A 19,109-nucleotide genomic window follows, 5' to 3' on the forward strand; every position below is an offset into this window, starting at 1 on the left:
GCCACCATAGCTATGCATTTGTTAAGCTACGGCAGTTTCGTTCTATACGAAACAACTCAGGAAACGCAATGGCAGGAATGTAGAACCTCAGGATATGCTTATAGAATGAAGCCACTCGTCGCTTAATAAATACGCTTAAAATAACTGCAGTGCTGATTCTTCTTAACAGTCGTAATAACCAGGTGTGATTTAGAGAAACCAGAGAAAACCTGCACCAGGACTACTACTCGGGATTTGAGCGCTTATTTTCCCAACAAAAGTCCAGTGCCTTTTTAATCACCTCCTTCAAAGTAAGTACAGTGCACACTTTTTGGGGACTGGCCACAAGGTCTACCACCAGTCTCTCCTGCTGCATGGTCGAGCTCAGTGACAAGGGGAGAGTGCACTAAGTAAAGTAAATCAATATCTTTGACATCAGATTTCGGTGATGCAGATAATTATCTTTCGTTTGCTAAGCATTTCGAACTGATTAAATTGTTATTTTAAAATTCGTCATAATTAATCTTCAATTACACGCTAAGGAAACTAATTTTTCCCGAAGATTTGACATCACGGTCGGTTTGCCTAACCAGCGGACCATAGGCTTGTAGGAGCGGATTAATTTTCCGGGTCCTAATTTGATTAATCCTACAAGACTGTAAGATTACGAATATTGGCAGAGGCTATCCAGCCGTTAGTTTCAAATTCAGGCCACAGCTACTTGCTGAGGAAGGACAAGTGAGTGTCCGACGTTCTCGCGCAAGTCGCCGCCTCTTCAGCAGTCCCGACACCAGGGCCGTCACTTCTGGTTGGTTGGTTGGTTGGTTGTTTGGGGAAGGAGACCAGACAGCGTGGTCATCGGTCTCATCGGATTAGGGAAGGAAGTCGGCCGTGCCCTTTCAGAGGAACCATCCCGGCATTTGCCTGGAATGATTTAGGGAAATCACGGAAAACCTAAATCAGGATGTCCGGACGCGGGATTGAACCGTCGTCCTCCCGAATGCGAGTCCAGTGTCTAACCACTGCGCCACCTCGCTCGGTGTCACTTCTGGCCGCTGCACACGAGAGCTCATTGCCACCGCAGTGCTGGTTAGGTGGACTGCAAGGCCCTCTTCCTGTCGGCGGAAGAGTCTAAGGCTACTTGACCACAAAAGTAACGAGAGAGGACATGATAGCGCAGTTGTTAGGAGTTGATAAGAGTTCAACGGAGGCGAGCAGCTACGACGAACGTGAGTTCGGTACCAGCCGCCATCTTAGCGTCGGTGAGCATGCTTTCTGCACCGTTTGCCTCCGTGGATTGTTCCGTTCGCGAGGTTTCAGACAGTCAAATTCATCCCTGGGTTCACATTCAGTAGCGTTGTAGCTATGCTGTTAATTGTTCAGTACGAAACAAACCGCGTACTATTTAAGTTGATATCGGACTAGTTGCTTGCAGTACCCTGCCCGGGATTCCGCTACATTTCATATTAGTGAACAAAGTTCTCTAAGTTTCCTTTCCGTGAGTCTCTCGTAGTTCAGGAGCAGGACTGTTTTAATTCAAAGTTGTTCATACAATTGAATGGTTTCCGTTTTACGCTGAAGAGCCAAAGAAATTGGTGCACCTAATTAATATCGTTTAGGGCCCCCGCGAGCACGCAGAAGTGCACAGTATATGGCATGCACTTGACTAGTGTCAGAAGTAGGGCTGGAGGGAATTGACACATCGAATCCCACGCGGCTGTCCACAAATCCGTAAGCGTACCAGGAGGTGGAGTTTCTTTTGAACAGCATGTTGCAAGGCATCCCAGTTATGCTCAATAATCTTCATTTCTGGGGAGTCTGGTGTCCAACGGAAGTGTCTGAACTCCGAAGAGTGTTCCTGGAGCCACTCTGTAGCAATTCTGTACATGTGGGGCGTTGCATTGTCCTGTTGGAATTGCCCAAGTCTGTCGACATACGCAGTGGACATGAATGGATGCAGGTGACCAGACAGAATGCTTACGTATGTATTACGTGTCAGCGTCGTATCTAGACGTATCAGGGGTCCCATATCACGCCCCACACCGTTACTGAGCCTCCACCAGCTTGAACAGTCCCCTGCTGACATGCAGGGTCCATTGATTCATGAGGTTGTCTCCATACCCATACACGTCCATCCGCTCGATACAATTTGAAACGAAAGTCGTCCGACTACCCCACATGTTTCCAGTCATCAACAGTCCATTGTCACTGTTGACAGGCCCAGTCGAGGCGTAAAGCTTTGTGTCGTGCAGTCATCAAGGGTACACGTGTGGGTCTTCGGCTCCGAAAGCCCATATCGATTATGTTCGTTGAATGATTCGCACGCTGACACGTTTTGATGGCCCAGCATTGAAATCTGCAGCAATTTGCGGAAGGTATGCTGTTCTGTCAGGTTAAACGATTCTCTTCAATCGTCGTTGGTCGCGTTCTTGTAGGATCTTTTTCCTGGCGCAGCGATGTGGGAGATTTGATGTTTTACCGGATTACTGATATTCACCGTACACTCGTGGAATGGTGGTACGTGAAAGTGTCCACTTCATATCTACCTCGGAGATGCTGTGTCCCGCCGGCCGCGGTGGCCGAGCGGTTCTTGGCGCTGCAGTCTGGAACTGTGCGACCGCTACGGTCGCAGGTTCGAATCCAGCCTCGGGCATGGATGTATGTGATGTCCTTAGGTTAATTAGGTTTAAGTAGTTCAAAGTTTTAGGGGACTGATAACCTCAGAAGGTAAGTCCCATAGTGCTCAGAGCCATTTTTTTTGCTGTGTCCCATTGCTGGTGCGCCGACTATAACACCACCTTCAAACTCATTTAAATCCTGATTACCTGCCATTGTAGCAGCGGTAACCGATCTAACAACTGTGCCAGACACTTGTGCTAAATAGGCGTTGCGGACAGCAGCGCAGTATTCTGCATGGCTGTAACTGATCGTGCAGCAACGACTCGATCCCTGAGTCAACAGATGGGGACGTTTGCCTGACAACAACCATCTGCACGAACAGTTAGACGACGTTTGCAGCAGCATGGAGTATCAGCTCGGAGACCATGGCTGCGGTTACCTTTGACGCTGCATCACAGACAGGAGCGCTTGCGATGGTGTACTCAACGACGAACTTGGGTGCACCAAGTGGCAAAACGTCATTTTTTAGGATGAATCCAAGTTCTGTTTACAGCATCATGATGGTCGCATCCGTGTTTGGCGACATCGCGGTGAGCGCACATTGGAAGCGTGTATTCGTCATGGGCATACTGGCGTATCACCCGGCGCGATGGTATGGGGTGCCATTGGTTACGTCTCGGTCACCTCTTGTTCGCACTGACGGCACTTTGAACAGTGGACAACCCGTGGCTCTACCCTTCATTCGAGCCCTGCGAAACCCTACATTTCAGCAGGATAATGCACGACAGCATGTTGCAGGTCCTGTACGGGCCTTTCTGGATACAGAAAATGTTCGACTGGTCCCCTGGCCAGCACATTCTCCAGATCTCTCACCAATTGAAAACGTGTGGTCAATGGTGGCCAAGCAACTGGCTCGTCACAATACTCCAGTCACTACTCTTGATGAAGTGTGGTACCGTGTTGAAGCTGTATGGGCAGCTGTACCTGTACACGCCATCCAAGCTCTGTTTGAGTCAATGCCCATGCGTATCAAGGCCGTTATTACGGCCAGAGGTGGTTGTTCTGGGTACTGATTTCTCAGGATCTATGTACCCACATTGCTTGAAAATGTAATCACATGTCAGTTCTAGTATAATATTTTTGTCCAATGAATATCCGTTTATCATCTGCATTTCTTCTTGGTGTAGGAATTTTAATGGCCAGTAGTGTATATCAGAAGGAGACAGTGGCGTCAGACTATAAAAAAAAGGGGCACAAAGGGTCAGAAGGAAATGTCGGCAGAACAGGTTCGTGATGCGATGAAGGTCGTGGCCGAGCGTACGTCGCGTTATCTGCTGAACCCTGACGGGGAGCCGGGAACGGTGGCTTCTGCTGCAGCGCCCCTGCAGGCCGCTCATCGAAAAGTTGACCGTGCCCGCAGTCTAACTTCAGCCAGCCGCGCGCTGTCCATTAGGGTTTCGGGCCTGCCACAGACAGCTACGGCCATCGCCGCCGTCGCCCTGGAGCCTTACGCCTGGCGCGAGAAAGTTATTTACACCGGAAAGTTAAACGGAGAACAGAACGTCCCAGCCAGGCTTCGGTGCGTTTACATTTAACGCTTGTTTTTTCGTCACCTTTGACGACAGGCTAACTTTCCACGTCCACTGCAAACAATGGAATAAAGCTGTGCCCTGCTGCAAACGACTTAATCTTTTTAACAGTGCAGAAAATGAGCCTCTTACAGCCTTGAAAAACGTCCCATTATAATAATTATTATTATTACACCGAGTGAGGTGGCGCAGTGGTTACCGCACTAGACTCGCATTCAAACGGGCGACAGTTCAGACCAGCGTCCGGCCACCCGGATGAAGGTTTTCCGTGATTTCCCTAAATCGTCTAAGGCAAATTCCGGAATGATTCCTTGGAAAGGCGACGGCCGATTTCCTTCTCCATGCTTCCCTAATCAGAGCTTGTGCACCCCCTCTCATTGTCGACGGGATGTTAAAGCCTAATCTCCTCCCCGCTATAAAAATTACGTACAATTTTTACAGGCCCAGAGTGTGATTGTGCCAACATCCTTGCCGCAGTGGTAACACCGGTTCCCGTCAGATCTACGAAGTTAAGCACTGTCGGGCTGGGCTAGAACTTGGATGGCTGACCATCTGGTCTGCCGAGCGCTGTTGGCATGCGGGGTACACTCAGCCCTTGTGAGGCAAACTGAGGAGCTACTTCATTGAGAAGTAGCGGCTCTGGTCTCGTAAAATGACAAAACGGCCGGGAGAGCGGTGTACTGACCACACGCCCCTCCATATCCGCATCCAGTGACGCCTGTGAGCTGAGGATGACACGGCGGCCGATCGGTACCGTTGGGCCTCCATGGCCTGTTCGGTCGGAGTTCAGTTTTAGAGTAGTCGAAGGACATGAAGGGGAAACGGTAGTTGAGAAGGGAGGGAAACAGTGTCGTCGCCCCCCCCCCCCCCCCCGATGTTATTTAATCTGTACATTCAGCAAACAGTAGAGTTATGTGGAAAGGCGATTAAAGTTCAAGGAGAACAAATAAAAGCTGTAATATTGTGATAATACAATAATGCTGAAAAGTTTATGTTAACGGCTACAAGCCGAAATTGTGATAGTTAATCCAGAAGCAAATAAAATGACAGTTAAATAGCGAATGGATTACCATTTACACAGTTCTAAATAACTGTTACTCGTAATAATGAGAAAATGTACAGTGAACCTGAGGTCAGGTCGATAGACTTGCACAAAACTAGGAACCATAGAAGAGCGTAAAGTTATGGTTATGACGTCTAAACGAATTCCCCAATTACATTTTTCTATATTCAGCTACGACATTTGTTGTTGATCCTTCGTGATTCTACCAATGTACTAAGCAAAGGGGTAATCCTGCCTCTGTTCAATAGACTTTTTTTTTTTTAAAGACATGAAGGATTTAAGTGCCACGGTGAAGTGCGAACTGAAGCGTTGTAAATAATGGTCGAGGAGCGACCCCCAGGGAAATAACAGGTCAGTGGCTCATCTGTTACAACATCCCAGAATATTCGACTTAGTGCTGGAGGAACCAGTGGACGGAAAACCCCAGAATGTGGATCCCGAGGACCAACCACACACAACAGAGCCGTGCCTAGTAAAGCAATGTTCAAAATAACGTTCAGGTTGATGGTAACTTAAGCAAAGTATCAAGTATGTTGTGTGCTGTAGGTATTATAACACTAAGGGTTACTACCGCGAAACTAAGTCTTCGACAATGTTTCTCCCTCGAAAGGAGTTAAGGAATAGGACTTTGTTTCATAACCAGATACATTACTTATTGACAGGGAGGAGCAGTTGTAGTAGCGTTGATTGAACCAATGTTATTAAGTTGTAAAGTAAAACTGTAATCATGTAAATGAAAAATGAACGCCAGCCTAATTAGGCAAGTGATTCCAAGCAAATATACTGTAATCAAGAAAACTAACTGCTGTTTGTGACTTTACCATTTTATAAATGGGATTAGCAAGTATTGGTAAGCAGCAAAGATGAAAGTTTAAAATTTTTTGGCAACAAAATGTCTGCCACTAACGTGCACTGTCTGTACCAAAGCAAAAAAGATAACGTTCATTGCACAGTATCACTTAATAAGGGAGAAATACAGTTGATTTGGACATGAGGTGGCTTTAACAATTTATTCCCGCCTACTGTTTTCCCCTGCGGAGTGACTTCCCCTCAGCTTTTACATTCGGTACGGCCCTACGTACCTTCTCCAAGAACAGATTTTGCACACACTACTTAAAGATGTAAATGTTATAAAAGAACATAGTTTCAAAAGATAAATTCACAAATCAGTTCTTGTTAAATAACTTTAGAGAAAATAAAAGCAGTTATTTCTAAATGTGATAGTCAAAGAACATTGAAACACAAATGCTACACTGAAGAGCCAAACGAACTGATACACCTCCCTAATATCTTGTAGGACCCCCACGACCACGCAGAAGTGCCGCAACACGACGTGGCATGGACTCGACTAATGTCTGAAGTAGTGCTGGAGGGAATCTATACTATGAATTCTGCAGGGCTGTCCATAAATCCGTAAGAGTACGAGGGGGTAGAGATCTCTTCTGAGCAGCACGGTTCAAGGCATCCAAGATATGCTCAATAATGTTCATGTCTGGGGTTCAAATGGCTCTGAGCACTATGGGACTTAACTTCTGAGGTCATCAGTTCCCTAGAACTTAGAACTACTTAAACCTAACTAACCTAAGGACATCACACACATCCATGCCCGAGGCAAGTTTCGAACCTGCGACCATAGCGGTCGCGCAGTTACAGATTGAAGTGCCTAGAACCACTCGGTCACCCCGGCCGACTCATGTCTGGCGAGTTTGGTGACCGGCGGAAGTGATTAAACCCAGAACAGTGTTCCTGGAGCCACTCTGTAGCAATTCTGGACGTGTGGGGTGTCACACTGTCCTACTGGAATTGCTCAAGTCCGTCGGAATGTACAATGGACATGGATGGACGCAAGTGATCAGATAGGATGCTTACGTACGTGCCACCTGTCAGAGTCGTATCTAGACGTATCAGGGCTCCCATATTACTCCAACTGCACACGCTCCACACCTTACAGAGCCTCCACCAACTTAAACAGTCCCCTGTTGACATGCGAAGTCCATGGATTCATGAGTTTCTCTCCATACCCGTACACGTCCGTCCGCTAGATACAGATTGAAACGAGACTCGTCCGACCAGGCAACATGTTTCCAGTCATCAACAATCCAATGTCAGTGTTGATGGGACCAGGTGCGGCGTACAGCCTTGTGTCGTGGAGTCATCAAGGGTACACGAGTGGGTCTTCAGCTCCGAAAACCCATATCGATTATGTTTCGTTGAATGGTTCGCACTTGTCGATGGCCCAGTATTGAAACCTGTAACAACTTGAGGAAAGGTTGCACTTCTGCCACCTAGAACGATTCTCTTCAGTCGTCGTTCGTTCCGTTCCTGCAGGAGCTTTTTCCGGCCATAGCGATGTCGGAGATTTGATGTTTTACCGGATTCCTGATATTCACGGTACAGTCGTGAATTAGTCATAAGGGAAAATCCCCACTTCATCGCTACCTCGGAGATGCTGTGTCCCATCGCTCATGTGGCCCTTGAAGCTCAGTTAAATCTTGATAACCTGCCATTGTAGCAGCAGTAACAGATCTAACAACTACACCAGACTCTTCTCTTATATAGGCGTTGCCGACCGTAACGCCGTATTCTTCTGTTTACATATCTCTGTATTTGAATGCCAACTTCTTTGCCTCTTCTGTGTAAATTAGCATAAGAAAGCATACACTCCTGGAAATGGAAAAAAGAACACATTGACACCGGTGTGTCAGACCCACCATACTTGCTCCGGACACTGCGAGAGGGCTGTACAAGCAATGATCACACGCACGGCACAGCGGACACACCAGGAACCGCGGTGTTGGCCGTCGAATGGCGCTAGCTGCGCAGCATTTGTGCACCGCCGCCGTCAGTGTCAGCCAGTTTGCCGTGGCATACGGAGCTCCATCGCAGTCTTTAACACTGGTAGCAGGCCGCGACAGCGTGGACGTGAACCGTATGTGCAGTTGACGGACTTTGAGCGAGGGCGTATAGTGGGCATGCGGGAGGCCGGGTGGACGTACCGCCGAATTGCTCAACACGTGGGGCGTGAGGTCTCCACAGTACATCGATGTTGTCGCCAGTGGTCGGTGGAAGGTGCACGTGCCCGTCGACCTGGGACCGGACCGCAGCGACGCACGGATGCACGCCAAGACCGTAGGATCCTACGCAGTGCCGTAGGGGACCGCACCGCCACTTCCCAGCAAATTAGGGACACTGTTGCTCCTGGGGTATCGGCGAGGACCATTCGCAACCGTCTCCATGAAGTTGGGCTACGATCCCGCACACCGTTAGGCCGTCTTCCGCTCACGCCCCAACATCGTGCAGCCCGCCTCCAGTGGTGTCGCGACAGGCGTGAATGGAGGGACGAATGGAGACGTGTCGTCTTCAGCGATGAGAGTCGCTTCTGCCTTGGTGCCAATGATGGTCGTATGCGTGTTTGGCGCCGTGCAGGTGAGCGCCACAATCAGGACTGCATACGACCGAGGCACACAGGGCCAACACCCGGCATCATGGTGTGGGGAGCGATCTCCTACACTGGCCGTACACCACTGGTGATCGTCGAGGGGACACTGAATAGTGCACGGTACATCCAAACCGTCATCGAACCCATCGTTCTACCATTTCTAGACCGGCAAGGGAACTTGCTGTTCCAACAGGACAATGCACGTCCGCATGTATCCCGTGCCACCCAACGTGCTCTAGAAGGTGTAAGTCAACTACCCTGGCCTGCAAGATCTCCGGATCTGTCCCCCATTGAGCATGTTTGGGACTGGATGAAGCGTCGTCTCACGCGGTCTGCACGTCCAGCACGAACGCTGGTCCAACTGAGGCGCCAGGTGGAAATGGCATGGCAAGCCGTTCCACAGGACTACATCCAGCATCTCTACGATCGTCTCCATGGGAGAATAGCAGCCTGCATTGCTGCGAAAGGTGGATATACACTGTACTAGTGCCGACATTGTGCATGCTCTGTTGCCTGTGTCTATGTGCCTGTGGTTCTGTCAGTGTGATCATGTGATGTATCTGACCCCAGGAATGTGTCAATAAAGTTTCCCCTTCCTGGGACAATGAATTCACGGTGTTCTTATTTCAATTTCCAGGAGTGTAGAATTGCGCAAAACAAATACAGTCGATATTGTGCATAAGTGTTACGATATCTAGACACAAAAGAGTTTAAGCTAAGATACGATGAGACGAAGAGCAGAAAATGAGGTGAAAAACAGACGGCTTGAAAAACGAGAGTAAGAAGTTACCTCACTAGTGCCACATGAGGCGCGTTCCGATCGTGACAACTAGTCTCCAGCAGAAGGCAAGAGAAATGACAAAGCACTGGACCATTCTTCAGCTAAACAACCAGCGTATCTCCCGCGTCGACAAAAGTGGCGAACCTGAATGGGTAGTTAAGTCGGCAGACGATTGTCCTAGCCAAGTAGGTCAGGAAAGCCGCAATCGCAGTGAAAGTGTATAGTGAACAGTAGTGAAAAGATGGCCGTAAACGCAGTCAGCGCGTTTCCTTCGGCACCTGAGCGTAGTGCTCCTGCGCAGCTCAAGTGTAGCTCGCAGATGCCAGCAGGAAGTTGCAGGCGAGGCGGATCTCTTCCGCGACCGACGTTGTGCCGTCTCCCGTCGCAGCAGCCACGCTCACATTAATTATTCACGAGCGCGCAAGACTGTCTCCCATCTCGTGGCGAGAGAGCCAGTCATCAGATACGCTGACTTGGCAGTTTCTACTCAAACTTTCGTATCTAAACTCTTCCCTCTAATCAGCTTTGCGCCAGGCGTATCGGCATGGCTATTGGAGCAAATCCGTTTCAGGTTGTTCGTTCCAGCCCAATCTGCAACATTCGCCGTAGTGATCTAACTACAGCCAAAGGGTCTACTCCTGTATTAGTTTATCAAATGGCAGTACGGCGAGTGACGTTAATCCTCCCTCACCCTTCCCTATACATCGCTATTTCTGTATCTCAGATTGCAGCTGTGAGGTGCATGTAATTTAACGTGTACGAACTTAAACGAAATTGGTCATTAGTGTGAAAAGTGACTAACTTTATACCACGTTTTCCCATTTTTGAAGATACTGGACACAAAATAAAGTACACGTCACAACAGACATTGTAACATGTTACCTTTACAGCAGTGGAGTGCTTCCGAAAGTGAAAAGGTACACTAACTGTGCCATGTTAGGGTAAAAGCTACACTGTCATTTGAGGTAACTTTAGACCAATCTTAAGAAACATAGTATTTTTCAGATATCTAATGCCTTGGGCAAACTCAGACCAAGCCACAAGGAAGTAAAGTGTTTGTAAGGTGTTGCAGGTTTACTTCTTAATATCAAGATATTTGTATAGGCCTGGTCTTGTTCAGCATACATCACTGTCAGAAGCTCTCTCCACAGCCAACGCAGTAAAAGGATAATCATAAACCTGAGAGCTTGTGAGAAGCTGGAAAGACAGCTAAAATACTAACCAGAAACCACAGAGATAATAAAACGGTTACTTTTAGTATAAATTAAAGTAGGTGGAGCCGCAGCCATTTGTAACAATAGTAAGTGGTACAAACATAAACTGTATCGGTATGCCTTCCAGGAGGTATAAGATCGAATGTGTACAGATGAACAGAGGGGAAGGAGTAGATGGACAGTAAGGTGGGGAGGATGAAATAGATAGAGAATTGAGGGAGAAAGAGATGGAGAGTGAGAGGAGGGAGGTTAAGATGGACAGACAGAGTGGAGGAGGAAGTTGACAGAAAATGGGGGAAGAAGAGATGCACACACACACACACACACACACACACACACACACACACACACAGAGAGAGAGAGAGAGAGAGAGAGAGAGAGAGGGGGGGGGGGGGGGTGATGAGAGGGTGGACAAGAAGGAGGAAGAGATGGACAGGGGATGACCAGGAGGATGTGGACAGAGAAAGGGGAGGAGGAGATGGACAGAGAGAGGAGAAGGAGATGTTTGCAATACATGTGCTGTTTGTGTCCATGGCTGAAGCCACGAGTAAATGACTAGTTCCTTCTAAAAAATATCGTAGGGTAATATATCCTAACCAGCCCTGGGAATGGGTTGGGGTGTAAAGATATGACAAGTATTGGTATCAAATCCATATTGTTCAGGGTCGCTAGACTCCTTGGTGACAGTCACGATGAAATCTTTCACCCCAAGACTTTGGGGAATAGGGCAGCGAGGGCGCAAAGGATGTAACATGTTAGAATATCTCTGCAATGTCTGAATGAATTTCTACCAAAATTGCAGATATATCACTTGCAACCTGGATAAATTTACTGTTACAGTAAAACACCCTTAACACCCCTATGGCTGAAGGTTTTGGAGAAAACAGCGTGATGTAAAAGCGTAACCCAGGGACGCTTGGAGCAATTTCAACCAAGTTTGGTATATACATGACTCATTTTTTGCATAAAAAAGTAATGCGAGAGTAAGATACCCATGGTACAGCTTGGAGTGGAGATGATGATCAGAAGTATGACATGCAGAAACATCCGAAAATGACCTATTTGTATTTTTTCCCTGTAATTAGTTGATCTGTAATACTTTGAATGTATGAAGCACGATCTGTGTTATCATCTGTGTTGTTCAACGCATCAACCACACCTTGTTTCGGGGCCAAATATCATGCCACATGGTTTAATACCACAAGTACGAGAGTGTGCTGAAAAATAATGCCTCGGAATACATTATCCACATAATGTCTGTCATGCATTGCAACCTAGATGTCAGGCGTCACCAAACCTTTTCATCCCCACCCTGAACCTCATGGGGTCCTTATTCCCATCCCCCTTCCGCCCCAGTACTTCTTCCTAGATAATAAGTAGTATGTCTACCACACACACACACACACACACACACACACACACACACACACACACACATCTTTATTTAAGTATATGATTATACAAATATCTAGTCATGTACACACAATATCTGAGTGTAATTTCTCCAGATGTTCCTGTATGAAGCTTCTTTCACATCACAGAACCTGCGCAGGTGTGAGGAAACCAATTCATCAAAGTTTCGTCATAACCGGATGAATGTTCTGCGAACGTAAATAGGATGAAGAAGCATATATCATTTTTATGTATGGCGTTAGATGGCACCAGCACCGAAGCCTAGGCTGTTGCAGCTTCTAGCTTTTTTGACGGTCTAGAAAAAGTATCAGAGTGTTGCGAGGCTCGCAGGTGGCAGCCACTCGGCGAGCGGCGAGCCGACTAGCGAGAGCGGCTGTCACTGCAGCACCAAGTGGTCTGCAATTACCCGCGCGGCTGATAGTGGCTGGTTGGCTTGATGGCTGGCTGCTCTCAAAGCGAAACCTGACAGTCGGCGACGCGCGCTCGCGGAATGCCGATGGGGCAAAGCGCGCCGTTGCGTTGTCACGCCCCGCTCTCGTCCAAAGCCGACCTCGCACCATCGGTCCCAAAGAGGTCCAAATGTTAGCCAACAGAGGGAAACATGCGCAGTGAAAACAGATTTCTCGCATTGCTGTTATACCCCACTTTAGCTCGGTTGCGCTCCTATTCTTCCCGACTGCTCTGTGGTTCTCCTCTGACTATATATACAGGTAGGAAATCTTTCAGGAGGAATGCTAAACATTTTAGATGGTGATAGTATAGAGTAATGCGATTAAAATCGTACAAATAATCGAGAATAAAATTCCGTCGTCAGTTGCAAATATGTTTTTATTTCGCTTAATCGGTTTCAACAATTTAATTTGTCATCTTCAGATGCCTAGATCTATATCTATAGACAATGGCTATTCATCTACAACAATCACCCACAATATGCACATTTTTGGACATATGATGCCATTATGATTCTATTAAGAGCCGGCCGATGTGGTCGAGCGGTTCTAGGCGCTGCAGCCTGGAACCGCGCGACCGCTACGGTCGCAGGTTCGAATCCTGCCTCGGGCATGGGTGTGTGTGATGTCCTTAGGTTAGTTAGGATAAAGTAGTTCTAAGTACAAGGGGACTGATGACCTCAGAAGTTAAGTTCCATACTGCTCAGAGCCATTTGAACCATTTTTCTATTAAGAAAATACTGACATATGCTAAACCAACACCAAGCATATTTCTGTAATGTACTTCTTATACCACACACAAATATATTGTCAAGGCCTGAAAATTTACAATATCCGTAATTCTGTAGGCTTCTGAAGATGACAAATCGATCTGTCGAAACCGGTAAAGCGAAATAATATATTTACAACTGACGACTGAATTTTATTTTGAAATACACACTACAGTTGGTGAAAATCACAGCCATGAATAAAATAATAAATCATTCCATATAACGTTTGTTCAGTTTTTATTCGTTGCAGAGATTCAGTTGTTATGACGTAACCCAAGCAAACACTCACACGTGTTAACAATGACAAATTATTAAATTCAGAATTGATTTTCGTGAATTCCACCTCCGACTTCAACGCACTTTCGAATTCTCTTGACAATACCACATGATGCTCTTCTGAGGTCGTCTTGGTGTTCTTTTTAGACGGCAGTATTAGCCATAACCCGAGCGATCAATTCGTTTTTTGTGTTTAATTTTTCTTTGTAGATGGTGCCTTTCAACAAGCCCCACAGGCAAAAATTTAAAGAGCCAATATCCGTGGACCTTGGTTGACAAGAAAGTGACCATATTTACCGATCCCTCCGGGGAATCTTGGTTTTAAACAATAAATTATGTGTCATGTGCCGAGTGAAATATGCACGTTCCCGTCATGCTGGAAGAACACAGGCAACCTTGTAACCAAAGGAACGTTTTCCTATAATGGTGGAAGTCGTTTTCAAGGAAGTCTAGATAACGTGACCCTGTAAGATCACAAGAGCCCCAATCAGTTGAGCACCTATCATACCACACCAATCATTTACAGAGACGTTTTCTTGATTATGTCTCCAAATTGGGCACGTGGGTTTTCGTTGAACCATCGATGTGAGTCACGGGTCTTATTGATACCGCCACGAGTGCAAAGACACTGTATCAGTAAACACCATTTCCAGAATTACAAAAAATGGTTCAAATGGCTCTGAGCACTATGGGACTTAACTTCTATGGTCTTCAGTCCCCTAGAACTTAGAACTACTTAAATCTAACTAACCTAAGGACAGCACACAACGCCCATTCATCACGAGGCTGAGAAAATCCCTGACCCCGCCGGGAATCGAACCCGGGAACCCGGGCGTGGGAAGCGAGAACGCTACCGCACGACCACGAGCTGCGGACCCAGAATTACACTGTGATCTGCAATTAACCAATAAAAAGGTGTTAAATGACGAGGATAAAGGTCGTGCATACATAATGTCCGCCATATTCTTATACGTAGAACACCGATAAATGTAAAGATTTTGCGTGTGGTTGTTCAAGGACTACATTAAACCAACTGAACGATGTCCTCCAATGCATACACACACTGTTCATTTGCACGTTCAGTTGAAACATGACTGCTGAACATTGCACCAGTCAAACCAAAGTAAGCAATTTTGGATCTGGTGATCTTCACTTACGAAATGGTCTACTGTACTCTATGTAAGAAGCAGCAGCGTTTCATTACAAAAACCCGTATACAAAATGGTTCAAATGGCTCTGAGCACTATGGGACTTAACTTCTGAGGTCATCAGTCCCCTAGAACTTAGAACTAATTAAACCTTACTAACCTAAGGACATCACACACATCCATGCCCGAGGCAGGATTCGAACCTGCGACCGTAGAGGTCGCTCGGTTCCAGACCGTAACGCCTAGAACCGCACGGCCACTCCGGCCGGCCCCGTATACAAATACCATGCCGACATAATAAGGATTTGTAAATAGGTTTCTGCTACAATAATGCAGAAGAATTGGCTAACGAATCCGCAGTCACAGCTGAAAAATTCAGTTACGTTAACTCAAGCTCAGCTTCACAACTTGAAATTCAAAACAAAAATTTAGCTGTCGCTAAAATACCATTGAACAAAATTGTCAGTTATGCTCAATTCGGACTTGGAAGGTTCGTGTACACATATCCAGAAGAAAGACAAGTAAATGGCATACATTTATTTAATAGTAAATTACAAAAAATATGTAAGTTAAACAAACAACTATACCATATCATAGCTTGCACATTTTACAACAAATTCAAATGATACTGACGCTACAGGTGCAACGGATGACGTAGCCTTCACAATCAAACGCCGCCCAGTCTTCCTGACAGCTGCCCTTAGAAATACATTTACAAATTCAAGGCTCAGAAGAAATCTCAAACTCGTATGTAAAACGTCTGCAGAACGTAGCAGTAACAGATGAATTAGGTAGTAACGCCGCAATCCAAAAACAGAAAGTCACTTTAAAAGGATCAAAACTTACTCTGCGAATCTTGCCGCAATAGAAAAAACTATGACTAATAAAACTTTGCAATCAGTAAGTGAATCATATTATCTATACTAAAAGAACTGCAGATAAAAGCGCCATGACTTAAAAGAAAATTAAAATTCTCTGAACAGGAAAATCCTAAAGAAGCTTTCTTTAAGACAGATCTTCGAATACCAAGGTTAAACAAGTTCAAAACCTATTTAAATCTTTACTTACTTCAAAACACAACCATGAAGCAATAATGTATTACTCATGGCACCGAGTGGCAATTAAAGAAAAATTGCCGCCACCAGAATAAGTGAGCTAGCAAAACATTACACTAAACAAACCACATAATGAAACACGAAGCCATTTTTTGCCCTTCTTAAAACATAAACAAAATTCTTAAGCGTGCGGGCGCCTTGTTCCCACTGAATATACAAAACTTCAAGACACAGTCACGAACCGCAGATTCATGCAAGTAAATAATCCACTTGTCCCAACGCAAGCCAAAACTGTTTGCATGCAAACATAACGGTTAACTTTTTCTTGCATTGCTTGTTCTCCGCCATACAGATCCATCAGTGATGTGCTGGGAAGCATCTACAATCAGCAACTAGTACAGGCAGTGCCTAGCAGCTATGTCTGTTCCGCCCGATCGCACACAGATAACACCTGTGCTAGCGGACCGTATTCGGCAACCGTACACTACGGTTACCATCGCCGGTCCCCTCCAAGGTGCTCTGTGTCGGTCAACAAACAGGGCTGTTGCTAGGTGTTTTACCGCCTTATGAGAGAATTGGAAAATGACACCCCCTCTTTTTTACTAGCATCAGTTTCCCTGATCCCCCCTCCTTCACCTTCAACGACCAACGGCACAACAATGCAATACGACACTTTTAATTATTAAACTAAAATGGCCAGTCCTACTCATTGTCTCGGGATAGTCTTCATTTTCATTCTATGTCCTCAACTGCTACAAAAATGTCCTCAGTTTCTTATTTTATTCCTCAATTTTTGAAATTTCCCAAAATAATTGCAATATGAAAAATGTAGTTAATATTTAAAACTAGAGTTGAACTGCACACACCAGTGAATTCAATTTTGACACTAATTACGTATTTAATTGCAAGGAAATAGACAAGTGAATGTGAGGAACTATATTATGGTACCATTGAATCTTTCCTATGCTGATGGGAGACACTGGGAAGCATCAGGGTAGACCGTCTGAATAATCGTGGTGTTATTTCGTTCCTGTTTTTATTGAAACATTTTTAGAACGAAGAATAAATCTTATGTTCTACAACTTTTACTAGCCGCAGTGGTCTAAGCGATTGCCTTCTGATGATTCGTCCGACATGGGTCCAGGTTCGAATTCCGGTGATTGATGGATTTTATGGTTGTCTAAAGTCACTAGCCCTTTACGTTGTTTCCATTTCATACTCGGTAGCAGCTGCTTTAGTTTTGAAGTTGGTAGAGACAGTGTGTTTACTTTCGTCAAAGCAAGCAAACATTTATTGAGTAACTGTTCCGTATGCTTTCGAATATAATTCGGTATTTTAATTTTTCCTATTTGCCATCTTTTCTCTTCATTTGCTCATTGTTTTTCACTTTTTGGTTAGAAATTAATTTTTTTTCGCCATTTTTCACCCCAAAGATTTTGTCGCCCTAGACGGCCGTCACGTCTCTCCTAGTGGTAGAAACGGCCCTGCCAACAAACGACGACCACGAATCCATAAGCTGGAGCGACGGCGCACAGCCGGCTCTAGCTGTTCCCTCGAACTGGGAGAACAACAACTGTCTTTTCCCTTTAAAATAATTTTGTTCTTTTTGAGGACCTAGTGGGAATGGCCAGCTGATCCTTTTTCCAGGCACAGAGCAGTATTCGGTTTCGTGTGAAGTGATATAGAAGGCTTTTGCACGACAGTCAGCCACGTGAATATTGAGGGACGCCAGACATAGATAGATAGAGCGGGTTTCGGTGGGGGGAAGGGTGGGGGGGGAAAGGTGTGGAAACCAGCGCGCGACCTCCGCCCTACTCAGGAAAGCGATGGCCACCGATGGGATTAATTATGCGGCTCTCAGAGAGAAAACCGCCTGCACGTCGCAGTAATAATCCGTTGCCTCTGTAATGGGCTGCTAATTAACTGCACGGTTCCCGCATCAGCTGCCCCCCCGCGGCCGTATTTAGGCAGTGAGTGGGTTCAGTACACTGCCAGTGACGTGTCAAACCCGTCGCCCGTCACAAGCAGAATTAAAAGCCTGCGATGCCGTTTGACGCGGCGCCTCGTGGAGCGCCATTTTCCCCACAATGCCGTTACTATAATGTCAGCTTCCTAGTCCGTCCATCTCAATACAAGTTTCCCCAAATCAAGAGAATGGCGGGACGGTGGCTGATGGAAAGGGGGCATCAATAAAGTCTGGGAATTCACGCTTCGTGGACAATGCTTCAGTTTCACCCCAAATCCCACTGACTTGTTAGGTAGGTGGTTCTTACCCGGTCAGCGATTGTCGCCTGGCAGTAGGATATTATACACTACTGGCAATTAAAATTGCTACACCACGAAGGGGACGAGATACAGAAACACTTAAATCTATATTCAACGTTAGCACACTTCTCGTCTTCAGAAACGTTTTCTCGCCATTGCCAGTCTACGTTTCATATCCTCTCTACGTCGGCCATCATATTAATTTAATGCCCAAATAGCAAATTTCATCTCTGCAAAGCTCATCTACTACTTTTAGTGTCTCGATTTTTTATCGAATTCCCTAATCCTCACCAGGTTTTGGAAATGTGGAAATTTGTGGTAAGATCCTATGGGCTAAACTGCTAAGGTCATCGGTCTCTAGGCTTACACATTACTTCGTCTAACTTAAACTAACTTACGCTAAGGACAACACACACACCCATGCCCGAAGGAGGACTCGAACCTCCGTCGGGAGGAGTCACACGAACCGTGACAAGACGCCTCGGATCGCGTGGCTACCCCGCGCGGCGTCACCAGATTTAATTCGACTACAATACAATTTTTTCTCTTATTGATTTTCTTCTTATATTCAACTTTCAAGGTGCTATCCATTCATTCAGTTGCTCTTCCAAGTCCATTGCTGTCTCAGAGAGAATTACGATGTCATCAACAAACTACAAAGTTTTGCCTCCTTCTCGCCGAACTTTAATTCCTATTCCAAATTTTTCTTTGCCTTCCTTTACTGCTCGCTCAGTCTACGACCCAGTCTCACTCGCTTCTCAACCACTGTTTCCGTATAACATGGATAAACTGAAGCTAAAATTCTGAGCGATGTGACTGCCAGTCAGTAAAAGACTGAAGCTAGATTTCGATGTGACGGGTTGGAGTTTGCCCTCGTTAGCCAGCAGCACAGTTGGGTCCTTCTGCTGGCAGGATCGGTAGTTCCCTGTAGATCGGCTCAGTCAAGGCCGGCGGGTAGCGGCCGGTAGTGGCCGCATCTCTGAGTCACGGAACCGGAATCTGTAAATGGCCGACGCTCGCCAAGTACGGCGCTCCAAGTTTCCTTTCGT

The sequence above is a fragment of the Schistocerca americana genome, chromosome 3 (assembly GCF_021461395.2).
Source record: "Schistocerca americana isolate TAMUIC-IGC-003095 chromosome 3, iqSchAmer2.1, whole genome shotgun sequence".
Classification (NCBI taxonomy): Eukaryota; Metazoa; Arthropoda; class Insecta; order Orthoptera; family Acrididae; genus Schistocerca; species Schistocerca americana.